Source organism: Kogia breviceps, chromosome 2 (genome assembly GCF_026419965.1).
Source record: "Kogia breviceps isolate mKogBre1 chromosome 2, mKogBre1 haplotype 1, whole genome shotgun sequence".
Taxonomy (NCBI): domain Eukaryota; kingdom Metazoa; phylum Chordata; class Mammalia; order Artiodactyla; family Physeteridae; genus Kogia; species Kogia breviceps.
Window position 1 is genome coordinate 137,649,590 of NC_081311.1, and position 22,385 is coordinate 137,671,974.

At 40.1% G+C, this 22,385-nt stretch overlaps 1 long non-coding RNA gene across 1 annotated transcript in view; it reads left to right on the forward strand.

Annotated features, from left to right (window-relative positions):
• The first annotated feature begins 4,189 nt into the window (after positions 1 to 4,189).
• Positions 4,190 to 22,385, forward strand: part of LOC131750909 (uncharacterized) — a 72,303-nt gene continuing 54,107 nt past the window's right edge. Inside the window, exons 1-2 of the long non-coding RNA XR_009334018.2 lie at positions 4,190 to 4,413; positions 7,173 to 7,231. This is a non-coding gene — a long non-coding RNA (uncharacterized lncRNA). The remainder of the gene's footprint in view (positions 4,414 to 7,172; positions 7,232 to 22,385) is intronic.

The following is a 22,385-nucleotide window of genomic DNA, read 5'->3' on the forward strand; positions in this document are numbered from 1 at the left end:
TAATATAGTACCCAGATTCTAACAACTGCACAATGTGTTTGAAAAAAAGAGTTGGGGAGGAAATGCATATCACATGAAAATATAGGCAGGAAATGCTTAGTGCTACATTGATAGCATAGATGATCATTACTATAGAATTCAGAGGAAGGAGCTCACTTCTAGGAGAATGTGGTCATAATATTGATTGAAGAAACAAGAACTGAAGCTGGATCCTGAAATTTTAGTAGTCTGTGGAGAAGAGCAAGGGTATCATCCCAGGAAGGAAGAGCCATGGTGTGGACACAACAGTGTGCTGAATATGTTTGGATATAGGCAGAGCCCACTTGGAGTAGAGGGCAGAAAGCTGGAAAGACAAACTGTGTTCAGCTTAGAGAGGGCATTAAATGCCAGGCTAATGAGTTTGGGACTTTCTCATAGGAATCCTCTTTAGATTTATGAGCAGGGTTATAATTTGATGGAAGCAGTGTTTTGGATTGATGACATTTTGGCAGCCAGCCATATAGATTGGGGTCAGCAAGAGAGCAAAGAAGGTCAGAGACTGGCTAAAACTGTAGGCCAAGCATTAGCTAATAAGGACATCTTCTAGGGTGCTGGCATTGGAAAGACAATAGAATAGAAGAGAAAGTTGTGAGCATCATGAAAGTAAGAACTGAAAAGACTTAATTTTGAGTAGATAATGCTAAATGGTGACAAGGAGGGAGTCTTCAGAGATGACATCCACATTTTAAGCCCAGTGACTAGATGAGTAATAGCACCATTGAACAAAAGCAGAGGTGGAGGGCAGAGAAGAACAACGCTTTAGTAATTTGGAGAAAATATGATTCACTTATATTAACATAGTGCATTTGAAGTGAAGATGATATAATCTAGTGGAAAAGTTCACCATTCAGTTGGAAATACAAGCCTGGTGCCAGGAGGGACAGTGGAGCTAAAGCTATAGAACTAAGATTCAGTGGCAGTAGACACAGTTGAAGGCATGGGGTGAGAGACTTTATATTAAGAGTGGCAACGTCTCAGGCATGCTCATATATATTAAGGGCAGAAAATGGAGTTAGTGAAGAGGACAGAGAAAGAAAGGTCAGAGAGAATGGATAAGAACTATAACAGTATGGTGCTGTGAGAGCCAAACGAGAGGAGAGGGTCGAAAAGAAGATGGGAACAGAAGATCAACCGTATCAGATACTTCAGAAAGGTTGATGAGAACAAGAAACTGATAATGTCAGTGGGTTCAACTCTTATGAGGTCAGTGCACTTCTTGCATATGGGTTCAGAATGCTGGGAGGTCTATTTGCAGAACAAGAGAGAAGAAAGTACAAGATAGTGATGTAAACTGTGGGTCCTGAGAGCTGACTACCTGGATTTCAGTCCCATCTCTGCTCCAAGCTTACTGTGTGATCTTGTGCAAGATGCTTAACTCCTTTATGCCTCCATCTCCCCATCTTTAAAGTGGAGATAATAATGGTAATAATAGTAGCTAACTCATAAGGTTTTTATGAGGCTAAAGGACAATGTGTATACATTTCTAAGACAGTGTAGGCATGGAGTAGGCACTCAAATGTTATTTATCATTGAAACCATGGGTAATCATTAGTCAAATTCATTTTACCTGCCTTCACTAATCAAGGTCATCTACAAAAGACTTCAACAGATGAATGGATAAAGAAGATGTGGCACATATATACAATGGAATATTACTCAGCCATAAAAAGAAATGAAACTGAGTTATTTGTAGTGAGGTGGATGGATCTGGAGTCTGTCATACAGAGTGAAGTAAGTCATAAGGAGAAAAACACATACTGTATGCTAACACATATATATGGAATCTAAGGGGGAAAATGTCATGAAGAGCCTAGGGGTAGGATGGGAATAAAACACAGACCTACTAGAGCATGGACTTGAGGATATGGGGAGAGGGAAGGGTAAGCTGTGACGAAGTGAGAGAGTGGCATGGACATATATACACTACCAAACGTAGGGTGCATAGCTAGTGGGAAGCAGCCGCATGGCACAGGGAGATCAGCTCGGTGCTTTGTGACCACCTAGAGGGGTGGGATAGGGAGGATGGGAGGGAGGGAGACGCAAGAGAGAGGGAGGAGATATGGGAACATATGTATATGTATAACTGATTCACTTTGTTGTAAAGCAGAAACTAACACACCATTGTAAAGCAATTATACTCCAATAAAGATGTTAAAAAAAAAAAAAGTTTGTCCAAGTTGTTTTCCGGCAGCTTGGAGTCAGCTGAGTCTAGTTCCAGCTGAGCTGGTTAAGACCGCAGAGAACCACGGAGCCTCCAGCTGGGCATGCGCGTGTGTCAGACTCAGTGATCTTTTGACGTCAGAGGGCCGAAAACTCCACCCTCAGAGCGTGCTAAGTGCCTCCACTTTTTGAACAGGCAGAGCCTTGTAGCATAGTTAAGCCTGTGCAGAATGATGATTACTGCACCTTTTCCCAATTGCCCTTCCGCTCTCCTCAGACCACCCTGATTCTTTATTCTTTATCCCATAAATACCCCATACCCCTTGTTTTCCGTAAGGCAGAGGTGAGACTTATCCTCCATCTCCTTGCTTGGTTTGCCTTGTGAATATACCCGCTCTGCTGCAAACCTCGGTGTCTTAGCATTTTGGCTTGCTGTGCATCAGGCAATATGAACCTGGTTTGGTAACATCATTTCTTTATTAGTATTACTATTACTGGAGGTGGAGGCTGGGTGGCATATGGTCAAGAGTCTTGGTAGGGAAAAGCAGAAGTAAAGTAGCAGGATAGCTTGGGAAATCTTCCCAGGCACAGGTGTGTGCATATCTGCAGGCAGTTAGGAAGGGGAGCCAAGGCAGGAGTAGAAACTGAAGGTACCAGGGAAGAGGAAAGGTAGTGGAGCAAAGGCACCACGGAAAAGGAGAGTATGGATTTAAGAACTCAAGTTGACTAATTAGCCTGGGAAAGAAAGGTTAGACACCACCTGAGATCATAAAAAAGAGCAGGGTATTCATATGCAGATGGAATTTTGAACAGACCAGAGGGTAAACAAGAAAACACACAACTGTAGACGTTTTTCCCCCCAGTAAAGGAAGCACTGAGGCATTGGCCAAAAGTGAGAAGAGCTGAGTGGATAGAGGTCTCTGCAAGCATTTGCAAAGTTTCATAACAAACTCTGTTTTCAAGTTTAAGCTTCCTTCAGGCTTTTTTTTTTCTTTTTTTACCTCATAGTGGCTCCAAGTAGAAAGTAAAGAACAAAGGAGAGTTAAAAGCAGTTAGATAAGATTGTAGGATTAACCTAGTACTATCCAGCAGTATGCATAAAAGAGCTGGCAGTGGAAACCAACACTCAACCTGGTAAGTCAGCATGCCTTCTGTAGGGAGGCAAACCAAGGAGAACCACCACTAGCAGAGGCCATGGCTCAATCAAGGATCTAAGTGACCCATACAGATACCTCTTGTATGGTTTGAACAATAAGCCAACAGCCTGAAAAGTCTGACTTCTCAAGGCCTCTTCAAGGTCCTTTTAGATCTGGTTTTAAAAAGCTTTCCCTTTTCACCTAGGATAACAGTTGATATTGAGGGGACTACCAGGTGTAACTTCTCTATGGAAGCACAAATTATCAAATCAAGTTGCTTTCTCACTAAAAAATGTATTTTTACCAAAGTTTCTCTCTAGTGTAAACAGGTCAACTAAATGTGATGTTTTGGTCCTTGGTTTTCCAAATCATTCTGGGGCAATTGGAAGAGAGTATACAGTCATTCTCAGGACTGGTGCTAGGAAAGTCTAAATGGTATCCAAATGTGCCCTCATTTGCTTTCTGTGTTCTCTCTATGCAACAATTCCTCTTGGTGCAGCAGCTTCAAATATTAACCCAGAAAGTGTAGAGGGGAGAGTTTGTCCTGCAGGGCTATAAGTCTGCTTGATCCCAAGGGAATATGGGCATTTCAGATGCTATAAACAAGCAGAGGGAAAAATCAGATGAAGATAAAGTGCTACGTGCCATAGCTCATTATTCTGAGCAGCTTTGTGGCTGCCGTGCCGTTAAAACTACTTCTGTTTTTGCCATCAACATCGCTCTGGAGATGGCTTATTTGTAAAAGGAGCAGGATTGAGGATATGCATTCATTTGTAAAAGATGCCACCACACACATTCTGCAGCTAATACCGTGTTCATGAACTTTACCTGTGACTAAATTTCATTTCTTACAGCTGAGCTTCAGTAATTGGTTTTTGCAGCCACAAACACATGCAGCAAGGAAGATATGAGAAGCCCAGCGCTCTGTCTGCTTTTCGAAATGGCTTTTGCTGCAGATGGGAGAAGCCATCCCAGCTCTGATTTGGCAGGTCCCGAGGTCAAATCTTAGAGAGCTGGCACCTAGAAGCTCAAAGGCAAGGAGGAGCCGGTGGCTTTGGAAGAGGAAATGACACTGAAGGTAAGCAACAGGGGAGGGGAGAAGCAAACAACAGTGGAAGGAAGGTGGTGGATAAGGAGTGGGAAGTCTGGAGTCCTGCAGAAATGAGCCTCCCGTCCACAGCACAGAGCAGCTCAATGTGCTGTGTTTTCCCAGGTCTCTGCAGTTATGAAGGTCTCGAAGTGCCCACTAAGCCACCAAGTCATATAGCACAACCAGGTCCAGACTAAACTGCCATTGGGAACTGAAAAATCATCATATTATTTGGGATTTGGCTGTGGAAAGGAAATGTGGGTTCATCCAGTGGATTGATTAGTTTATTCAGAAAAAAGAAGGCTAAATGTGGAGCATTTGCTTTGGCCTTGAAAGCACTGAATTAGACACTTCAGCAGTTTGGTTCATTGGGTGCCACATTTCCAAGAGAATTAGACTAGTTGGTCTAACCCTGATATCTACACATAAAATTGATACTGAAATAAGCACCAGGATTCCAAAAATGCATCAATGAGATATGCAGTATAATCATATGTTTTTCCCTTCTGGGCTGGTTCTAGAGACAATTATGATGTAAGGAAATTTGCCTTAAATCCTCCCATTCCCCTTCCCTTACCCTTCTCTCCTCTACCTACCAAGACATTTACTGTCTCTGGCTTTTTCCCTCTGCCTGACACAACCCATCGTTGGCAACATCACAGCCCAATCTTTCCCAGTCTCTTTCTACCCTGCAAAGCACCTTTTAAACATCATTCCATCCTATATCAATAGCTATAGGTTGAGGAAGAATTATTTTCCCAGAGCTACTTGTATTTCCAAAACTCCTTGATTATAGTAGAATGTCACAGAAGCAGGACCAGGAAGAAGATTGCTCGGGGACAGGAGGGCTGTTCTCAGGACATCTTGAATCATATAAAGGTGTTAACACCATTATCTGCCTCTCATTCTCACTTTCCATTCTTTTGTTTTTCTTTCACCAACCCTGGGACCTACTATGTGTACGGCCCCTGTGCTCAGTACAGAAGATGGATGGGGCACAGTCCTTGTGAAACTGTGGGCGGTAATTAGTCAAATCCATTTCACCTGCCTTCACTAACCAAAGTCGTTTTAAGACTCGCCTGTCCTCCGAGTGGCACATAGCCTAAACAATAAGATGTTTGCCTGAGTTATTTTCCAGGAACTTGGAGTCAGCTGTGTCTAGATTAACTTGAGCTGGTTAAAAATGTGGTTAGTCTGCATATCCCATTGATGCATTTTTGGAATCCTGGTGCTCATTTTAGTATCAATTTTATGTATAGATATCAGGGCTATATCAACACCGACTCTCCAACTGGGCATGCATGAGTGTTTGAGCTCGATGACCTTTTGACATCAAAGGGCCAAAAACTCCACCTTTCAGAACGTGCAGAGGCCCATAGCCTAGTTACACCTGCACAGAGTGACTATGACCACGACTTTTTCCAGTCACCTTGTGCTATGCTCCCCATGCTCTGCTTCTTTATTCTTTACCCCATAAATACCCTGAGCCCCTTGCCTAGGGGTAGGCTGATCAGAGGTTTATTCTCCCATTTTCTCGCTTGGCTGCCTTGTGAATAAACCCTCTCTTCACTTGCAAACCTCGGGATCAGAGTGTTGGCTTGCTGTTCATCAAGCAAAACAAACCTAGTTTGGTAACACTTGTCTTAGAGAGGCTCATAATCTGGTGGAATAACAGTTATTTAAGCAATCAGTAATAATGTGATTTAGTAAGTGCTAAAGTAAAGTATGGTCAAGGTACTGTGAAGACCTCAGGAAGGAGATTCTGCCTTACTGCAGGATGAAAAGGTATCAGTGCTGGCAAGGTTTGAGTTGGTATTTTAAATATGTAGAAAACTGGCCTGGCTGCCAAAGGCATAAACATGGATTCCACAAATAAAAACTCAGAATCATTCTGGAAGAAAAACACATGGATGGCCTTTGACCAGCTGTGCCTAATTATCTCATCTACTGATAAAACCTGGAGATTCAAGGACCCCGGCTATCAGGCAGCTCCCTGGTGAAGAGAGAGTAGAGGGCTTTGCCATCTTCTTTAGAACACACAAGTAAGGCTGTGAATGCACCACGGTGTTGGCCCGGGTGAGAGATTCCTTTCTGAGTGGGTAATTAGAAGCCCAGTAGCAACCTGGAACCAGGAACACTTCTCCCTGCTTTTCAGCAAGTTATAAATGAAAGCTCCTGATTGGATTTAAAACCAATAGTCCAGCACTCCAGACTCCTCACTTTAGACTTGTATTTCATTCCATTCTAGTTCTGACACAAGAGATCCGATGAATTTGGGCATGTGTTGTAAAGGCACAGAAAGAGAATCAAATTGATTTTTCTCCAGTTCTGTTTGTTTCGGTATTAGGTGCTGTGAATATAATATCAAGCCCTCCCTGCCTTCTCTTTTTCTCACATTCTTGGGAATGGCTATCCTCCAGAACCCAGGCATGAACCCTGGGCACCGTATTTGAGATGGTCGAATGTCATGGTTAAGACTGCAGGGTTTTGGAGACAGATGACCTGGCTTAAATCCAAGCTCCTTCAGTTACTAGACATATGATATCAGCAAGTTATTCAATATCCTGTGCTTAAGTTCCATCATCTGTATGGGGATGATACTACTACCTGTCTTCAAAGGTTGTTTTGAGGATTAAACAACTTCGTGTATATAAAGCACTTAAAGGTGTACCTGGCACATTGTAAACAATATGTACATGTTGGCTGTTATCCTTTCTATTGCTGAGCACACTAATATTTCATTCCAGATTGCAGGAAGGAGGACTATGATAAATTCAAAGAACCATCGAGGACATCTTGAACTCAGGTAAGGGACACAGCCCAGAGCAGTGACCCCCTTGTTCTCTTCCCAGGACTGGGAGGCAGGGACTTTTGGTGGGATTATAAGGCAGGCAGCCGGAGGGGGCAACTCTTTTACTGCTGCCACCTACTAAGAGGTGAGATGTGGCCACGTGTGGTGTGCTCTCTGTTTCAGATCCATCAGCGTGTGGAGGTGGAGAGTGGGATAATTTGGCTCTGGGGAAGGAAACACGGGATCAGCTTTAGGCAGCTTCAGGAAAGACTTAAAGGGATCCTTAATGTTTTGACATGGTCCAGACCAGCAGACAGGGCTCTGAAAACAAGCCATCCTAAGGAATATTCTAGGTGCAGAGTTGGGCTGTGCTCTGTGCCATGGTTCTCTGTAACTATTACAGTGTAGGAACTGTGATCCAGGCATTAATACTCTCAATCCACTCCTCCTCCTCCTCTCCACTGACCTAATCCAGACTCATTATTCTCCTAGAATCTTATGGTACCTTACGTCTGCCCAGCTCTCCCATTGCTAGCCTCTCTTCTTCCAGTCCACTTGCTCAGGGCTATCCGATTGCTCTTTCTGAAACATTGCTCTGATCACATCACTTCCCTACCAAAAACCTTCCAATGGCTCTCCACTGACTCATTTACCTACTGGGGTCACCAAGTATCCTAAGTGAGCAAAGTGGACCAGACAAAATGAAACAGGCACACTTCAGATCTGAAAGCTTGGAAACATTCCTAACTTCCATAAGGAGAGGCACTTCCTTCCATTTATTTTGATAGTGGAGGCTTTCTAAATCTACAGTTTATTTTCCACTTTTAGTTCACACTTTTGTACGAGAAATATCACTTCATTCTTAACTGCTTTAAAAAAAAACAACCCTGCTAGTCACATGATTGTCTTAGGCTGTTGGTTTGACTGCATAAATGGAGATCAAAGTACAGTGGCTAACTGAAGATAGAAGATTTATTTATCATCCACATGAAGGTATATGTTGGTAGGTGGTCTGGGGTGTCGGGGTTAGAGGATTCTGTTCCATGCAGTTATATTGGGACCCCAGTCTCTTTTGTCCTCCGCAGTGGTTCTCGATATCTTGTCCAAGGACTTTTGGGGAGTCCCTGAGAAACTTTCAAGGTTTTACAATATCAAAATTATTTTTAAATAAGGTATAGTTGATATACAGTATTATATTATTTTCAGGTGTACAATGTAGTAATTAAAAATTTTTATAGATTATGTTCAATTTTAAATAATCATAAAATATTGGCTGTATTCCCTGTGCTGTACAATATACGCTTGTAACTTATTTTATACATAGTATTTTGTACCTCTTAATCCCCTACCCCTATCTTTTCCATTCCCCTTCCCTCTCCCCATTGGTAACCACTAATTTGTTCCCTATATCTGAGTCTGTTTCTATTTTCCCATATATTTGTTTGTTTTATTTTTTAGATTCCACGTGTCAGTGATAGCATACAGTATTTGTCTTTCTCTGACTTATTTCAGTAAGCATAATACTCTGTAAGTTCATCCACGTTGTTGCAAATGGCAGAATTTCATTTTTATTACTAATACTCCATTGTGTGCATATATATGTATATAACACATCTTTATCCATTCATCTATCAATTGGCACTTGGGTTGCCTCTATATCTTGGGTATTGTAAATATTCTGCTATGAACATTGGGGTGCATGTATCTTTTTGAATGAGTGTTTTCAAGGGCTTTTTTTTTTTTTTTTTTGGATACATAACCGAGAGTGGAATTGCTTAGATCAGATAGTAGTTCTATTTTTGGTTTTTTGAGGAACCTCTGTACTGTTCTCCATAGTGGCTGCACAACTTTACATTCTCACAAATAGTGTAGGAGGGTTCCCTTTTCTCCACACCATTTCCAGGATTTGTTATTTGTAGACTTTTTGATGATAACCATTGTGACAGATGTGAGGCGATCTCTCATTGTGGTTTTGATTTGCATTTCCATGATTAGTGATGTTGAACATCTTTCATGTGCCTATTGGCACATGAATGTCCCCTTTGGAAAAGAATGTCTTCTTTGGAAAAATGTCTATTCAGGTCCTCCCGTTTTTTAATTGAGGGGTTTTTTTTTTGATTAATTGTATGACCTGTTTATATACTTTGGATATTGACTCCTTATTTGTCATATCATTTGCAAGTACTTTCTCCCATTCAGCAGGTGGTTCATTTTGTCAAAGGTTTCCTTTACTGAATAAAAGCTTTTAAGTTTAATTAGTTTCCATTTGTTCATTTTTGCTCTTATTTCCTTTGCCTTAGGAGATGACAACAAATATTGCTAAAATTTATGTCAAAGAGTGCTTTGCCTATGTTTTCTTCTAGAAGTTTTAGGGTTTCAGGTTTTACATTTAGGCCTTTAATCAATTTTGAGTATATTTTTGTATTGGTGTGAGGAAATGCTCTAAGCTCATTCTTTTACGTGTAGCTATCCAGTTTTCTCAGCACCACTTTTTAAAGTGACTGTCTTTTCTGCATTGTATGTTCTTGCCTCCTTTGTTGTAGATTGATTGACCATAACTGTGTGGGTTTATTTCTGGGCTCTCTATTCTATTCCATGGATCTATGTTTCTGGTTTTGTGTCAGTACCATGGTGTTTTGATCACTGTAACTTTGTAGTATGTTCTGAAGTCAGGGAGCATGATACTGCCAGCTTTGTTCTTTTTTTCTCAAGATTTCTTTGGATATTTGGGGTCTTTTGTTGTTCCATATAAATTTTAGGATTATTTATTCTAGTTCTGTGAAAAATGTCCTGTGTATTTTGATAGGGATTGCATTAAATCCATAGGTTGCTTTGGGTGGTATGGCCATTTTAATAATATTGATTCTTCCAGTCCAAGAACATGGGATATCTTTCCCTTTTTATCATCAATTTCCTTCATCAATGTTTTGTAATTTTAAGAGTATAGTTGTCTCACCTCCTAAGTTTATTCCTAGGTTTTTTTTAATTCAATTTTTAAAGTTATTGGGGTTTTTTTTTGCTTTCTCTTTCTGATAGTTCATTATTAGTTCATAGAAAAGAGAGAGATTTATGTATATTAATCTTGTATCCTGCAACTTTACAGAATTCACTTATTCTAATAATTTTTTGGTGGAGACTGAAGGGTTTTTATATTAGCATGTTATTCACAAGTAGTGACACTTTTACTTCTTCCCTTCCAATTTGGATGCCTTTTATTTCTTGTCTGATTGCTGTGGCTTGGACTTCCAATACTATGTTAAATAGAAGTTGCAAGAGTGGGCATTTTTGTCTTGTTGATTTTAGAGGAAAGGCTTTCAGCTTTTCACTGTTGAGTATGATGTTAGCTGTGGGTTTGTCATAAATGGCCTTTATTGTGTCAATATATATTCCCTCTATACCATTTTTGAGAGTTTTTATCATGAATGGATATTGTATTTTGTCAAATGCTTTTTCTGCATCCATTGAGATGATCATGTGATTTTTATCCTTTTTGTTATTGTGATGTATCATGTTGATTTTTGTGAATATTGAATCATCCCTGCATCCCTGAAATAAATCCCACTTGATCAAGATGTATGATCCCTTTTGTGTGTGTATGTATATATATATATATATATATATATATATATATATGGTGTGTGTGTGTGTGCATATATATATATAAAATCAGTTTGCTGATATTTTGAGGATGTTTGCATCTATATTCATCAAAGATATTGGCCTGTAATTTTCTTTTCTTTTCTTTTTTTTAGTAGTGCCTTTGTTTGGTTTGGGTATTGGGGTAATGGTGGCCTTGTAGAATGAATTTGAGAGGACCCATCCTCTTCAATTTTTTGAATGGTTTGAGAAGGATAATATTAGCTCTACTTTGATACAGTTCCACTGTTGAGCTATCCAGTCCTGGACCTTTTTTGTTTTTTTGCTGGGAGTTGTTTTTTTAAACTACAAATTCAATTTCACTACTAGTGATTTGTCAGTTCAAATTGTCTTTCTGATTCAGTCTTGGTAGGTTGTATGTTTCTAGAAATTTGTCCATTCCTTCTAAGTTGTTTGAATTGTTGCCATATAACTGTGAATAGCATTCTCTTATGATTTTTTTGTATCTCTGTGGTATTGGTGATTGTTTCTCCTCTATTATTTCTTATTTTGTTTATTTGGTCCTTTCTCTTTTCTTCATGATGAGCCTGGCTAAAGTTTATCAATTTTGTTGATCTTTTCCAAGAAACAGATCTTAATTTCATTGATCATTTTCTGTTGTTTCTTTAATCTCTATTTAATTTAGTTCCTCTCTGATCTTATTTCTTTCCTTCTGCTGACCTTGGGCTTCATTTGTTCTTTTTCTAATTTTGTTAGATGGTAGATTTAGATTGTGTATTTGAAATTTTTCTTGTTTCTTGAGGTAGGCCTGTATTTCTATAAACTTCCCTCCTAGAAATGCTTTTGCTGCATAGATTTTGGAAAGTTGTGTTTCCATTTTCATTTGTCTCAAGGTGTTTTTGGATTTCCTCTTTGATTTCATCATTGATCCATTGGTTTTTTAGTAGAATGTTGTTAGTTTCCACATGTTTGTGCTTTCCCATTTTTCTTTCTGTAACTGACTTATAGTTTCATACCATTGCAGTCGAAAAAATGCTTGATGTAATTTCTATGTTCTCAAATTTGTCAAGAATAGTTTCATGGCCTAGCATGTCATCTATCCTGGAGAATGTCCTGTGTGCACTTAAAGAATGTGTATTCTACTGTGTTTGGGATGGAAGGTCCTGTAATATCTATTAAGTCTAACTGGTCTATTTTGTCAATTAAGACCATTCCTTACTGAATTTTTTTTCTGGATGATCTCTCCATTGATGTAAGTGAGATATTAAAGTCTCCTACTATTATTATATTATTGTCAATTTCTCCCTTTATGTCTGTTAATGTTTGCTTTATATATTTAGGTGTTCCTCTATTGGATGCCTTTATGTTAATGAGTATAATATCCTCTCCTTGTGTTGATTCTTGTATTGATCCCTTTGTCATTATATAATGCCCTTTTTGTCTTTTGTTACAGACTTTGTTTTAAGGGCTATTTGGTCTGATATGAGTGTTACTACACCTGTTTCTTATTTCTGTTTGCATGAAATAACTTTTTGCATTCCCTCACTTTCAGCCTGTATGTGTCTTTAGCTCTGAAGTAAGTGTCTTGTAAGTAGCATATGGATGGGTCTTGTTTTTTCATCCAATCAACCACCCCATGTTTTTTGGAGCATTTAGTCCATTGACATTTAAAGTAATTAAATATTTAAGTTCAAACACATTCTAAAATATCTACTTTTTTTTTACTCCCCTCCTTCACATTTTGTGTTTTGATGTCATAATTTATATCTTCATGTTTATCCCTTCACTGTTTGTTGCAGTTATAGTTGCTTTTATAATTTTTTGTCTTTTAATCTTCATACTAGCTAATTTGAGTGGTTGATCCTCAGCCTTTACTATAAATTTGCCTTTCCTAATAGAATTTTTCCTTTCCTATAGATTCTTACTTCTTGTTATAGCCTTTTTTTTTTCCCACTTAAAGAAGACCAGGGCTTCCCTGGTGGCACAGTGGTTGAGAATCCGCCTGCCGATGCAGGGGACACGGGTTCGTGCCCTGGTCCGGGAAGATCCCACATGCCGCGGAGCGGCTGGGCCCGTGAGCCATGGCTGCTGAGCCTGCACATCCGGAGCCTGTGCTCCGCAACGGGAGAGGCCACAACAGTGAGAGGCCCACGTACCACACACACACAAAATAATTAGAAGACCATTTAACATATTTTTAGTGTAGGTTTAGTATTGATGAATTCTTAGTTTTGTTTGTCTGAGAAGTTCTTTATCTCTCCTTCAATTCTTCAATCTGGGTTACAGATTTTTCCCTTTCAGCACTTTGAATATATCATACCACTCCCTTCTGGCCTGCAAAGCTTCTACAGAGAAATCAGCTGATAGCCTTAGGAGGTTCCCTTGCACATGACTTTGGTTTTTCTCTTGCTACTTTTAGAATTCTCTAACTATTGCTGTTTTAATTATGATATGTTTTGATGTGGGTCTGTTTGGGTTCATCTTGTTTGGGACCCTCTGTGCTTCCTGTACTTGGATATATTTTTTCAGGTTTGTGAAGATTTTAGCCATAATCTCAAATACCTTGTCAACCCCTTTCTCTCTTCTCCTTCTGGGACCTCTATAATGGGAATGTTGTGATGCTTGATGTTATCCCAGAGATCTCTTAAACTATTGTTTTTTTCCTTTTTGCTGTTCTGATTGGATGATTTCCATTCTATCTTCTAGGTCACTTATGCATTCTTCCTTATCCCTTGGTCTGCTATCAATTCCTTCTAGTGTGTTTTTCATTTCAGTTATTGTATTCTTCAGTTCTGATGGGTTCTTTTTAATATTTCCCAGTTCCTTGTTAAAATTCTCACTGTGTTCATCTAGTTCAGTTAGCATCCTTATTACTAATGCTTTGAACTCTTTATCTGATAAATTGTTTCTGTTTCATTATGTTTTCAGGGATTTTCTCTTGTTCTTTCAATGGAGACTAGTTTCTCTGTTTTCTCATTTTGTTTAACTTTCTCTGTCTCTATGAATTTAGGTGAAACAGTTAAATATTGCAGTCTTGAAGTAGTATTCTTATGTGGAAGTAGCCCTATACAATCTGCCTGTGTCCAGTGGCTTTGGTAGGAGAGCTGGATTTGACATGAACACTAGTCACATCTTACCTCAGGGTGTGCTAGCAGCTATAACCTTGGTAGGAGGTGGGGCTGGAGATGGAGGGACACTAGGGCCAGATCCAGGTGTGAGGCAGGGATTCCCCTCTGCTCAGGGTCCATCACCTGTCAGAGGCAGGCCCTGGTCCCAGATTATTGGAGCAGAAACCCTGAGGGTCATATCCAAGCTGGCTCTGCTCCTTTTAAATGTGAGCTGTCTTCCATGCCAGCACCAGCACCTTTGGCCCTGACAGGAGCAGTGCTAGAGCAAGAGGGCCCTGTGAGGGCTCTCAGTTTGTAACAGGGTATGGGGTGTGGTGGTCTGTCCACAGACAGTGGTCCAGGCTGCTTTTGGTGTGCTGCCTGAACAAGCACCAGTAATAGCTTCCTCCTGCTCAGACAATGCTCGGGTCTGAGTCTCTTTCATCCCTCACATCTGATCTCTCCCCGCAGCATCTGCCACCCCCACCCTGGTGTGGAGCTGCATTGCAGGGCAGGCAGGGCCCATGTGAACTCAGCATATGTTGATGCATGGCCTGTGGTGGTCCACCTGCCATCAGAGATCAGGAATGCTTCTGATACACTACCTGTGAAAGCACCAGCAATGGCGGCCACCACCCTACTCAGATGATGCTTTGGGTCTGAGTGGCCTCTGCATCTTATGGCCTAGCTCTTTCCTTTGTTGTGATGGCTCTTGCTCCAGTGTGGAGCTGTGACTTAATAAGTTGGGCTAAAGAGTTCACTGGGCTCAGGCTGGGGCACACACACAGGGCTGGTCGCAGGGAATTGGGCAGCCACTCCAGCAGTTTGCAATCTGGCCTCTCTGCCCTGCCTCAGGAGCACGCAAACATGCATATGTTCCTCTTGAGTGGAGTTTGGGTTTCCCACAGCTCTCCAACCAGTCAAGGTGGGCTAATCTTCCCACCCAGTAGAGGGCCTCTCTCAACTTCCACTAACTCCAGCCAGCTGGACGGGCTGAGCATGAGCCTGGGCCAGCCAGGACCCTTAGGGGAACCTGAGCCCTCCTGTCTCCAAGCCATGTTTGAGGCCCTACTTGCCAGTTTGACTGACTCAACCAGGCCACGGAGGATGTCTAACAGCTGGAGTGGTGGCTGCAGAGCCTGCGTGGCTGCAGGAGTAGTGGTACCCCAGCATCACCTCCCCCCACCCCTCTTCAGGCCTGCAGCCAGTCCTGCCCAGTCACCTTGCTCAGGCCAGTCGAGGCATTGACCTGGCTACAGGCCCAGCAGGGCATCCCTGTGGGCCAGAAACAAGATCCACCCCAGCAGCACATAGCCCCAGGGGATCTGGGCTCATGCCTCTTCCCTGGGGTGGGCCTGTGGCTTCACTCTGGCCCCTTGGAGCCAGAGCAGACACCACTCAGTATTATTACCTTCTACCACTCTCAAGGTTTTGGGCCAGACAGAACAGCTTCACCTCAAGACTGGGGTGCCCAATATGTGGTTCAAACCACTCACTCCCCATGGTGGATCTCCTCCTGTGTAATCTCACTTTTGGTCTGATTTCCTTCCCAGGGGCACAGGTTCTGACCTGATCATTTCTCTTCCCTTTGTACCTGATTGTGTGGCTCTTACAGCCTTGATCTCTCGGGCAGTTTCTAGTTAGTTTTCAGTGAGAATTTTTCCACACACAGATATATTTTTGATGTGCTCGTGGGGGGAGGTGAGTTCCTCATCTTCCTACTTTGCCGTCTTGATTGATCTTCCTGGTAGTTTCTATTTTTGTTCTTTTGAGGAACCATCATACTGTCTTCCATAGTGGCTTCACAAATTTGCATTCCCACAAACACTGTACTAGGGTTCCCTTTTCTCCACATCCTCACCAACATTTGTTATTTGTGGTCTTTTTGATGATGGCCATTCTGACAAGTGTGAGATGATCTCATTGTGGTTTTGATTGACATTTCTCTGATTAGTGATGCTGAATATCTTTCAATGTGCTTATTGGCCATCTGTATGTCTTCCTTGGAAAAATGTCTATTTTACACATTTTTTATTGGGTTGTTTTTTTGATAGGGAGTTTTATGACTGTTTATATATTTTGAATGTTAACCCCTTATTGATCATATCATTTGAAAATATTTTCTCCCATTCAATAAGTTGTATTTTTGTTGATTTCCTTTTCTGTGCAAAAGCTTTTAAGTTTAATTAGGTTCCATTTGTTCACTTTTGCTTTTATTTCTTTGCCTTAGGAGACAGATTGAAAAAATACTGCTATAATTTATGTCAAAGAGTGTTTTGCCTATGTTCTCTTCTAGGAGTTTTATGGTGTCTGGTCTTACATTTAGGTCTTCAATCCCTCTTGAGTATATTTTTGTATATAGTCTGAGAAAATGTTCTAATTTCTTTCTTTTACATGTAGTTGTCCTGTTTTACCAAGACTACTTATTGAAGAGACTGTCTTTTCCCCATTATGTATTCTTGCCTCCTTCATCTAAGATCAATTAACTATAGGTGTGTGGGTTTATTTCTGGACTCTTTATTCTGTTCCATTGATACATGTGGTTTTGTGCCAGTAGCATACTATTTTAATTTTAGTAGGTTTGTAGTATGGTCTGAAGTCAAGGAGCATGATTCCTCCACTCTGTTCTTCTTTCTCAAGATTGCTTTGGCTATTAGTAGTCTTTTTTGTTTCTGTACAAATTTTAGAATTATTTGTTCCAGTTCTATGAAAAATGCCATTGGTTTTTTTTTTTTTTTTTTTTGGTACACGAGCCTCTCACTGTTGTGGCCTCTCCCGTTGCGGAGCACAGGCTCCGGACGCGCAGGCTCAGTGGCCATGGCTCACGGGCCCAGCCGCTCCGCGGCATATGGGATCCTCCCGGACCGGGGCACGAACCTGTGTCCCCTGCATCGGCAGGCGGACTCTCAACCACTGTGCCACCAGGGAAGCCCCTGGTAGTTTTTTTTTTTTTTTTTTTTTTTTTTTTTTGCGGTATGCGGGCCTCTCACTGTTGTGGCCTCTCCTGTTGCGGAGCACAGGCTCCGGACGCGCAGGCCCAGCGGCCATGGCTCACGGGCTTAGTTGCTCCGCGGCATGTGGGATCTTCCCGGACCAGGGCTCGAACCCGTGTCTCCTGCATCAGCAGGCGGACTCTCAACCACTGCGCCACCAGGGAAGCCCCCCTGGTAGTTTTTTAAAAACATCTTTATTGGAGTATAATTGCTTTACAATGGTGTGTTAGTTTCTGCTTTATAGCAAATTGAATCAGTTATACATATACATATGTCCCCATATCTCTTTCTCTTGCGTCTCCCTCCCTCCCACCCTCCTTATCTCACTCCTCTAGCTGGTCACAGAGCACTGAGTTGATCTCCCTGTGCTACGTGGATGCTTCCCACTAGCTATCTATTCTACGTTTGGTACTGTATATATGTCCATGCCACTTTATCACTTTGTCCCAGCTTATCTTTCCCCCTCCCCATATCCTCAAGTCCATGCTCCAGTAGGTTTGCGTCTTTATTGCTGTCTTGCCCCTAGGTTCTTCATGACCATTTTTTTTTTTAGATTCCATATATATGTGTTAGCATACAGTATTTGTTTTTCTCTTTCTGACTTCACTCTGTAAGACAGACTCTAGGTCCATCCACCTCATTACAAATAACTCAATTTTGTTTCTTTTTATGGCTGAGTAATATTCCATTGTATATATGTGCCACATCTTCTTTATCCATTCATCTGTTGATGGACACTTAGGTTGCTTCCATGTCCTGGCTATTGTAAATAGAGCTGCAATGAACATTTTGGCACATGACTCTTTTTGAATTATGGTTTTCTCAGGGTATATGCCCAGTAGTGGGATTACTGGGTCGTATGGTAGTTCTATTTTTAGTTTTTTAAGGAACCTCCATACAGTTCTCCACAGTGGCTGTATCAATTTACATTCTCACCAACAGTGCAAGAGGGTTCTCTTTTCTCCACACCCTCTCCAGCAATTATTGTTTGTACATTTTTTATGATGGCCATTCTGACCGGTGTGAGATGGTATCTCATTGTAGTTTTGATTTGCATTTCTCTAATAATTAATGATGTTGAGCATTCTTTCACGTGTTTGTTGGCAATCTGTATATCTTCTTTGAAAAAGTGTCTATTTAGGCCTTCTGCCCATTTTTGGATTGGGTTGTTTGTTTTTCTGATATTGAGCTGCTTTTGAATTTTGGAGATTAATCCTTTGTCAGTTGCTTCATGGGCAAATATTTTCTCCTGTTCTGAGGGTTGTCTTTTGGTCTTGTTTATGGTATCCTTTGCTGTGCAAAAGCTTTTAAGTTTCATTAGATCCCATTTGTTTATTCTTTTTATTTCCATTTCTCTAGGAGGCGTGTCAAAAAGTGTCTTGCTGTGATTTATGTCATAGAGTGTTCTGCCTATGTTTTCCTCTAAGAGTTTGATAGTGTCTGGCCTTACATGTAGGTCTTTAATCCATTTTGAGTTTATTTTTGTGTATGGTGTTAGGGAGTGTTCTAATTTCGTTCTTTTACATGTAGCTGTCCAGTTTTCCCAGCACCACTTATTGAAGAGGCTGTCTTTTCTCCACTGTATATTCTTGCCACCTTTATCAAAGATAAGGTGACTATATGTGTGTGGGTTTATCTCTGGGCTTTCTGTCCTGTTCCATGGACTTATACTTCTGTTTTGGTGCCAGTACCATAGTGTCTTGATTACTGTAGCTTTGTAGTATAATCTGAAGTCAGGGAGCCTGATTCCTCCAGCTCCGTTTTTCTTTCTCAAGATTGCTTTGGCTATTTGGGGTCTTTTGTGTTTCCATACAAATTGTGAAATTCTTTGTCCTAGATCTGTGAAAAATGCCAGTAGTAGTTTGATAGGGATTGCATTGAATCTGTAGATTGCTTTGGGTAGTAGAGTCATTTTCACAATGTTGATTCTTCCAATCCAAGAACATGGTATATCTCTCCATCTGTTTGTATCATCTTTAATTTCTTTCATCAGTGTCTTATAGTTTTCTGCATACAGGTCTTTTGTCTCCTTAGGTAGGTTTATTCCTAGATATTTTATTCTTTTTGTTGCAATGGTAAATGGGAGTGTTTTCTTAATTTCAATTTCAGATTTTTCATCATTAGTATATAGGAATGCAAGAGATTTCTGTGCATTAATTTTGTATCCTGCTACTTTACCAAATTCATTGATTAGCTCTAGTAGTTTTCTGGTAGCATCTTCAGGATTCTCTATGTATAGTATCATGTCATCTGCGAACAGTGACACTTTTACTTCTTCTTTTCCAATTTGGATTCCTTTTATTTCTTTTTCTTCTCTGATTGCTGTGGCTACAACTTCCAAAACTATGTTGAATAATAGTGGTGAGAGTGGGCAACCTTATCTTGTTCCTGATCTTAGTGGAAATGGTTTCAGGTTTTCACCATTGAGGACGATGTTGGCTGTGGGTTTGTCATATATGGCCTTTATTATGTTGAGGAAAGTTCCCTCTATGCCTGCTTTCTGGAGGGTTTTTATCATAAATGGGTATTGAATTTTGTCAAAAGCTTTCTCTGCATCTATTGAGATGATCATATGGTTTTTCTTCTTCGATTTGTTAATATGGTGTATCACATTGATTGATTTGCATATATTGAAGAATCCTTGCATCCCTGGGATAAACCCCACTTGATCATGGTGTATGATCCTTTTAATGTGCTGTTGGATTCAGTTCACTCTTATATTGTTGAGGATGTTTGCATCTATGTTCATCAGTGATATTGGCCTGTAGTTTTCTTTCTTTGTGACATCTTTGTCTGGTTTTGGTATCAGGGTGATGGTGGCCTCGTAGAATGAGTTTGGGAGTGTTCCTCCCTCTTCTATATTTTGGAAGAGTTTGAGAAGGATAGGTATTAGCTCTTCTCTAAATGTTTGATAGAATTTGCCTGTGAAGCTATCTGGTCCTGGGCTTTTGTGTGTTGGAAGATTTTTAATCACAGTTTCAATTTCAGTGCTTGTGATTGGTCTGTTTGTATTTTCTATTTCTTCCCTCTTCAGTCTCGGAAGGTTGTACATTTCTAAGAATTTGTCCATTTCTTCCAGGTTGTCCATTTTATTGGCATAGAGTTGCTTGTAGTAATCTCTCATGTTCCTTTGTATTTCTGGAATGTCAGTTGTTACTTCTCCTTTTTCATTTCTAATTCTATTGATTTGAGTCTTTTCCCTTTTTTTCTTGATGAGTCTGGCTAATGGTTTATCAATTTTATTTATCTTCTCAAAGAACCAGCTTTTAGTTTTATTGATCTTTGCTACTGTTTCCTTCATTTCTTTTTCATTTATTTCTGCTCTGATCTGTAAGATTTCTTTGCTTCTGCTAACTTTGGGGGTTTTTTGTTCTTCTTTCCCTAATTGCTTTAGGAGTAAGGTTAGGTTGTTTATTTGAGGTGTTTCTTGTTTCTTAAGGTAGGTTTGTATTGCTATAAATTTCTCTCTTAGAAATGCCTTTGCTGCATCCCATAGGTTTTGGGTTATCATGTTTTCATTATCATTTGTTTCTAGATATTTTTTTCTTTCTTCTGATTTCTTCAGTGACCTCTTGGTTATTAAGTAGTGTATTGTTTAGCCTCCATGTGTTTGTATTTTTCACAGATTTTTTCCTGTAATTGATATCTAGTCTCATAGCGTTGTGGTCGGAAAAGATACTTGATACGATTTCAATTTTCTTAAATTTACCAAGGCTTGATTTGTGACCCAAGATATGATGTATCCTGGAGAATATTCCATGAGCACTTGAGAATGTGTATTCTGTTGTTTTTGGATGGAATGTCCTATAAATATAAATTAAGTGTATCTTGTTTAATGTATCATTTAAAGCTTTTGTTTCCTTATTTATTTTCATTTTGGATGATCTGTCCATTGATGAAAGTGGGGTGTTAATGTCCCCTACTATGATTGTGTTACTGTCCATTTCCCCTTTTGTGGCTTTTAGCATTTACCTTGCATATTGAGGTGCTCCTATGTTGGGTGCATAAATATTTACAATTGTTATATCTTCTTGTTGGATTGATCCCTTGATCATTATGTAGTGTTCTTCCTTGTCTCTTGTAACATTCTTTATTTTAAAGTCTGTTTTATCTGATAATGAGTATTGCTACTCCAGCTTTCTTTTGATTTCCATTTGCATGGGATATCTTTTTCCATCACCTCACTTCCAGTCTGTATGTGTCCCTAGGTCTGAGGTGGATCTCTTGTAGACAGCATATATACGGGTCTTGTTTTTGTATCCATTCAGCCAGTCTATGTCTTTTGGTGGGACCATCTAATCCATTTACATTTAAGGTAATTATCAATATGTATGTTCCTATTACCATTTTCTTAATTTGGGGGTTTATTATTGTAGGTCTTTTCCTTCTCTTGTGTTTCCTGCTTAGAGAAGTTCCTTTAGCATTTTTTGTAAAGCTGGTTTGATGGTGCTGAATTCTCTTAGCTTTTGCTTGTCTGTAAAGGTTTTTATTTCTCTGTCAAATCTGAAGGAGATCCTTGCTGGGTAGAGTAATCTTGGTTTTAGGTTCTTCTCCTTCATCACTTTAAATATGTCCGGACACTCCCTTCTGGCTTGCAGAGTTTCTGCTGAAAGATCAGATATTAACCTTATGGGGATTCCCTTGTGTGTTATTTGTTGTTTTTCCCTTGCTCCTTTTAATATTTTTTGTGTGTGTTTAATTTTTGATAGTTTGATTAATATGTGTCTTAGTGTGTTTCTCCTTGGATTTATCCTGTATGGGACTCTCTGTGCTTCCTGGATGTGATTGACTATTTCCTTTCCCTTATTAGGGAAGTTTTCAACTATAATCTCTTCAAATATTTTCTCAGTCCCTTTCTTTTTCTCTTCTTCTTCTGGTACCCCTGTAATTCGAATGTTGGTGCATTAATATTGTCCCAGAGGTCTCTGAGACTGTCCTTAATTCTTTTCATTCTGTTTTCTTTTTTTCTGCTCTGCAGTAGTTGTTTCTACTCTTTTATCTTCCAGGTCACTTATCCGTTCTTCTGCCTCAGTTATTTTGCTATTCATCCGTTCTAGAGAATTTTTAATTTCATTTACTCTGTTGTTCATCTATGTTTGTTTTGTTTTTTTGTTCTTCTGGGTTCTTGTTAAACATTTCTTGTATTTTCTCCATTCTATTTTCAAGATTTTGGATCATCTTTATTATCATTATTCTGAATTCTTTTTCAGGTAGATTGCCTATTTCCTCTTCATTTGTTACGTCTGGTGGGTTTTTACCTTGCTCCTTCATCTGCTGTGTGTTTTTCTGTCTTTTCATTTTGCTTATCTTACTGTGTTTGAGGTCTCCTTTTTGTAGGCTGCAGGCTCATAGTTCACATTGTTTTTGGTGTCTGTCCCCAGTGGCTAAGGTTGGTTCAGTGTGTTGTGTAGGCTTCCTAGTGGAGGGGACTCGTGCCTGTGTTCTGGTGGATAAGGCTGGATCTTGTCTTTC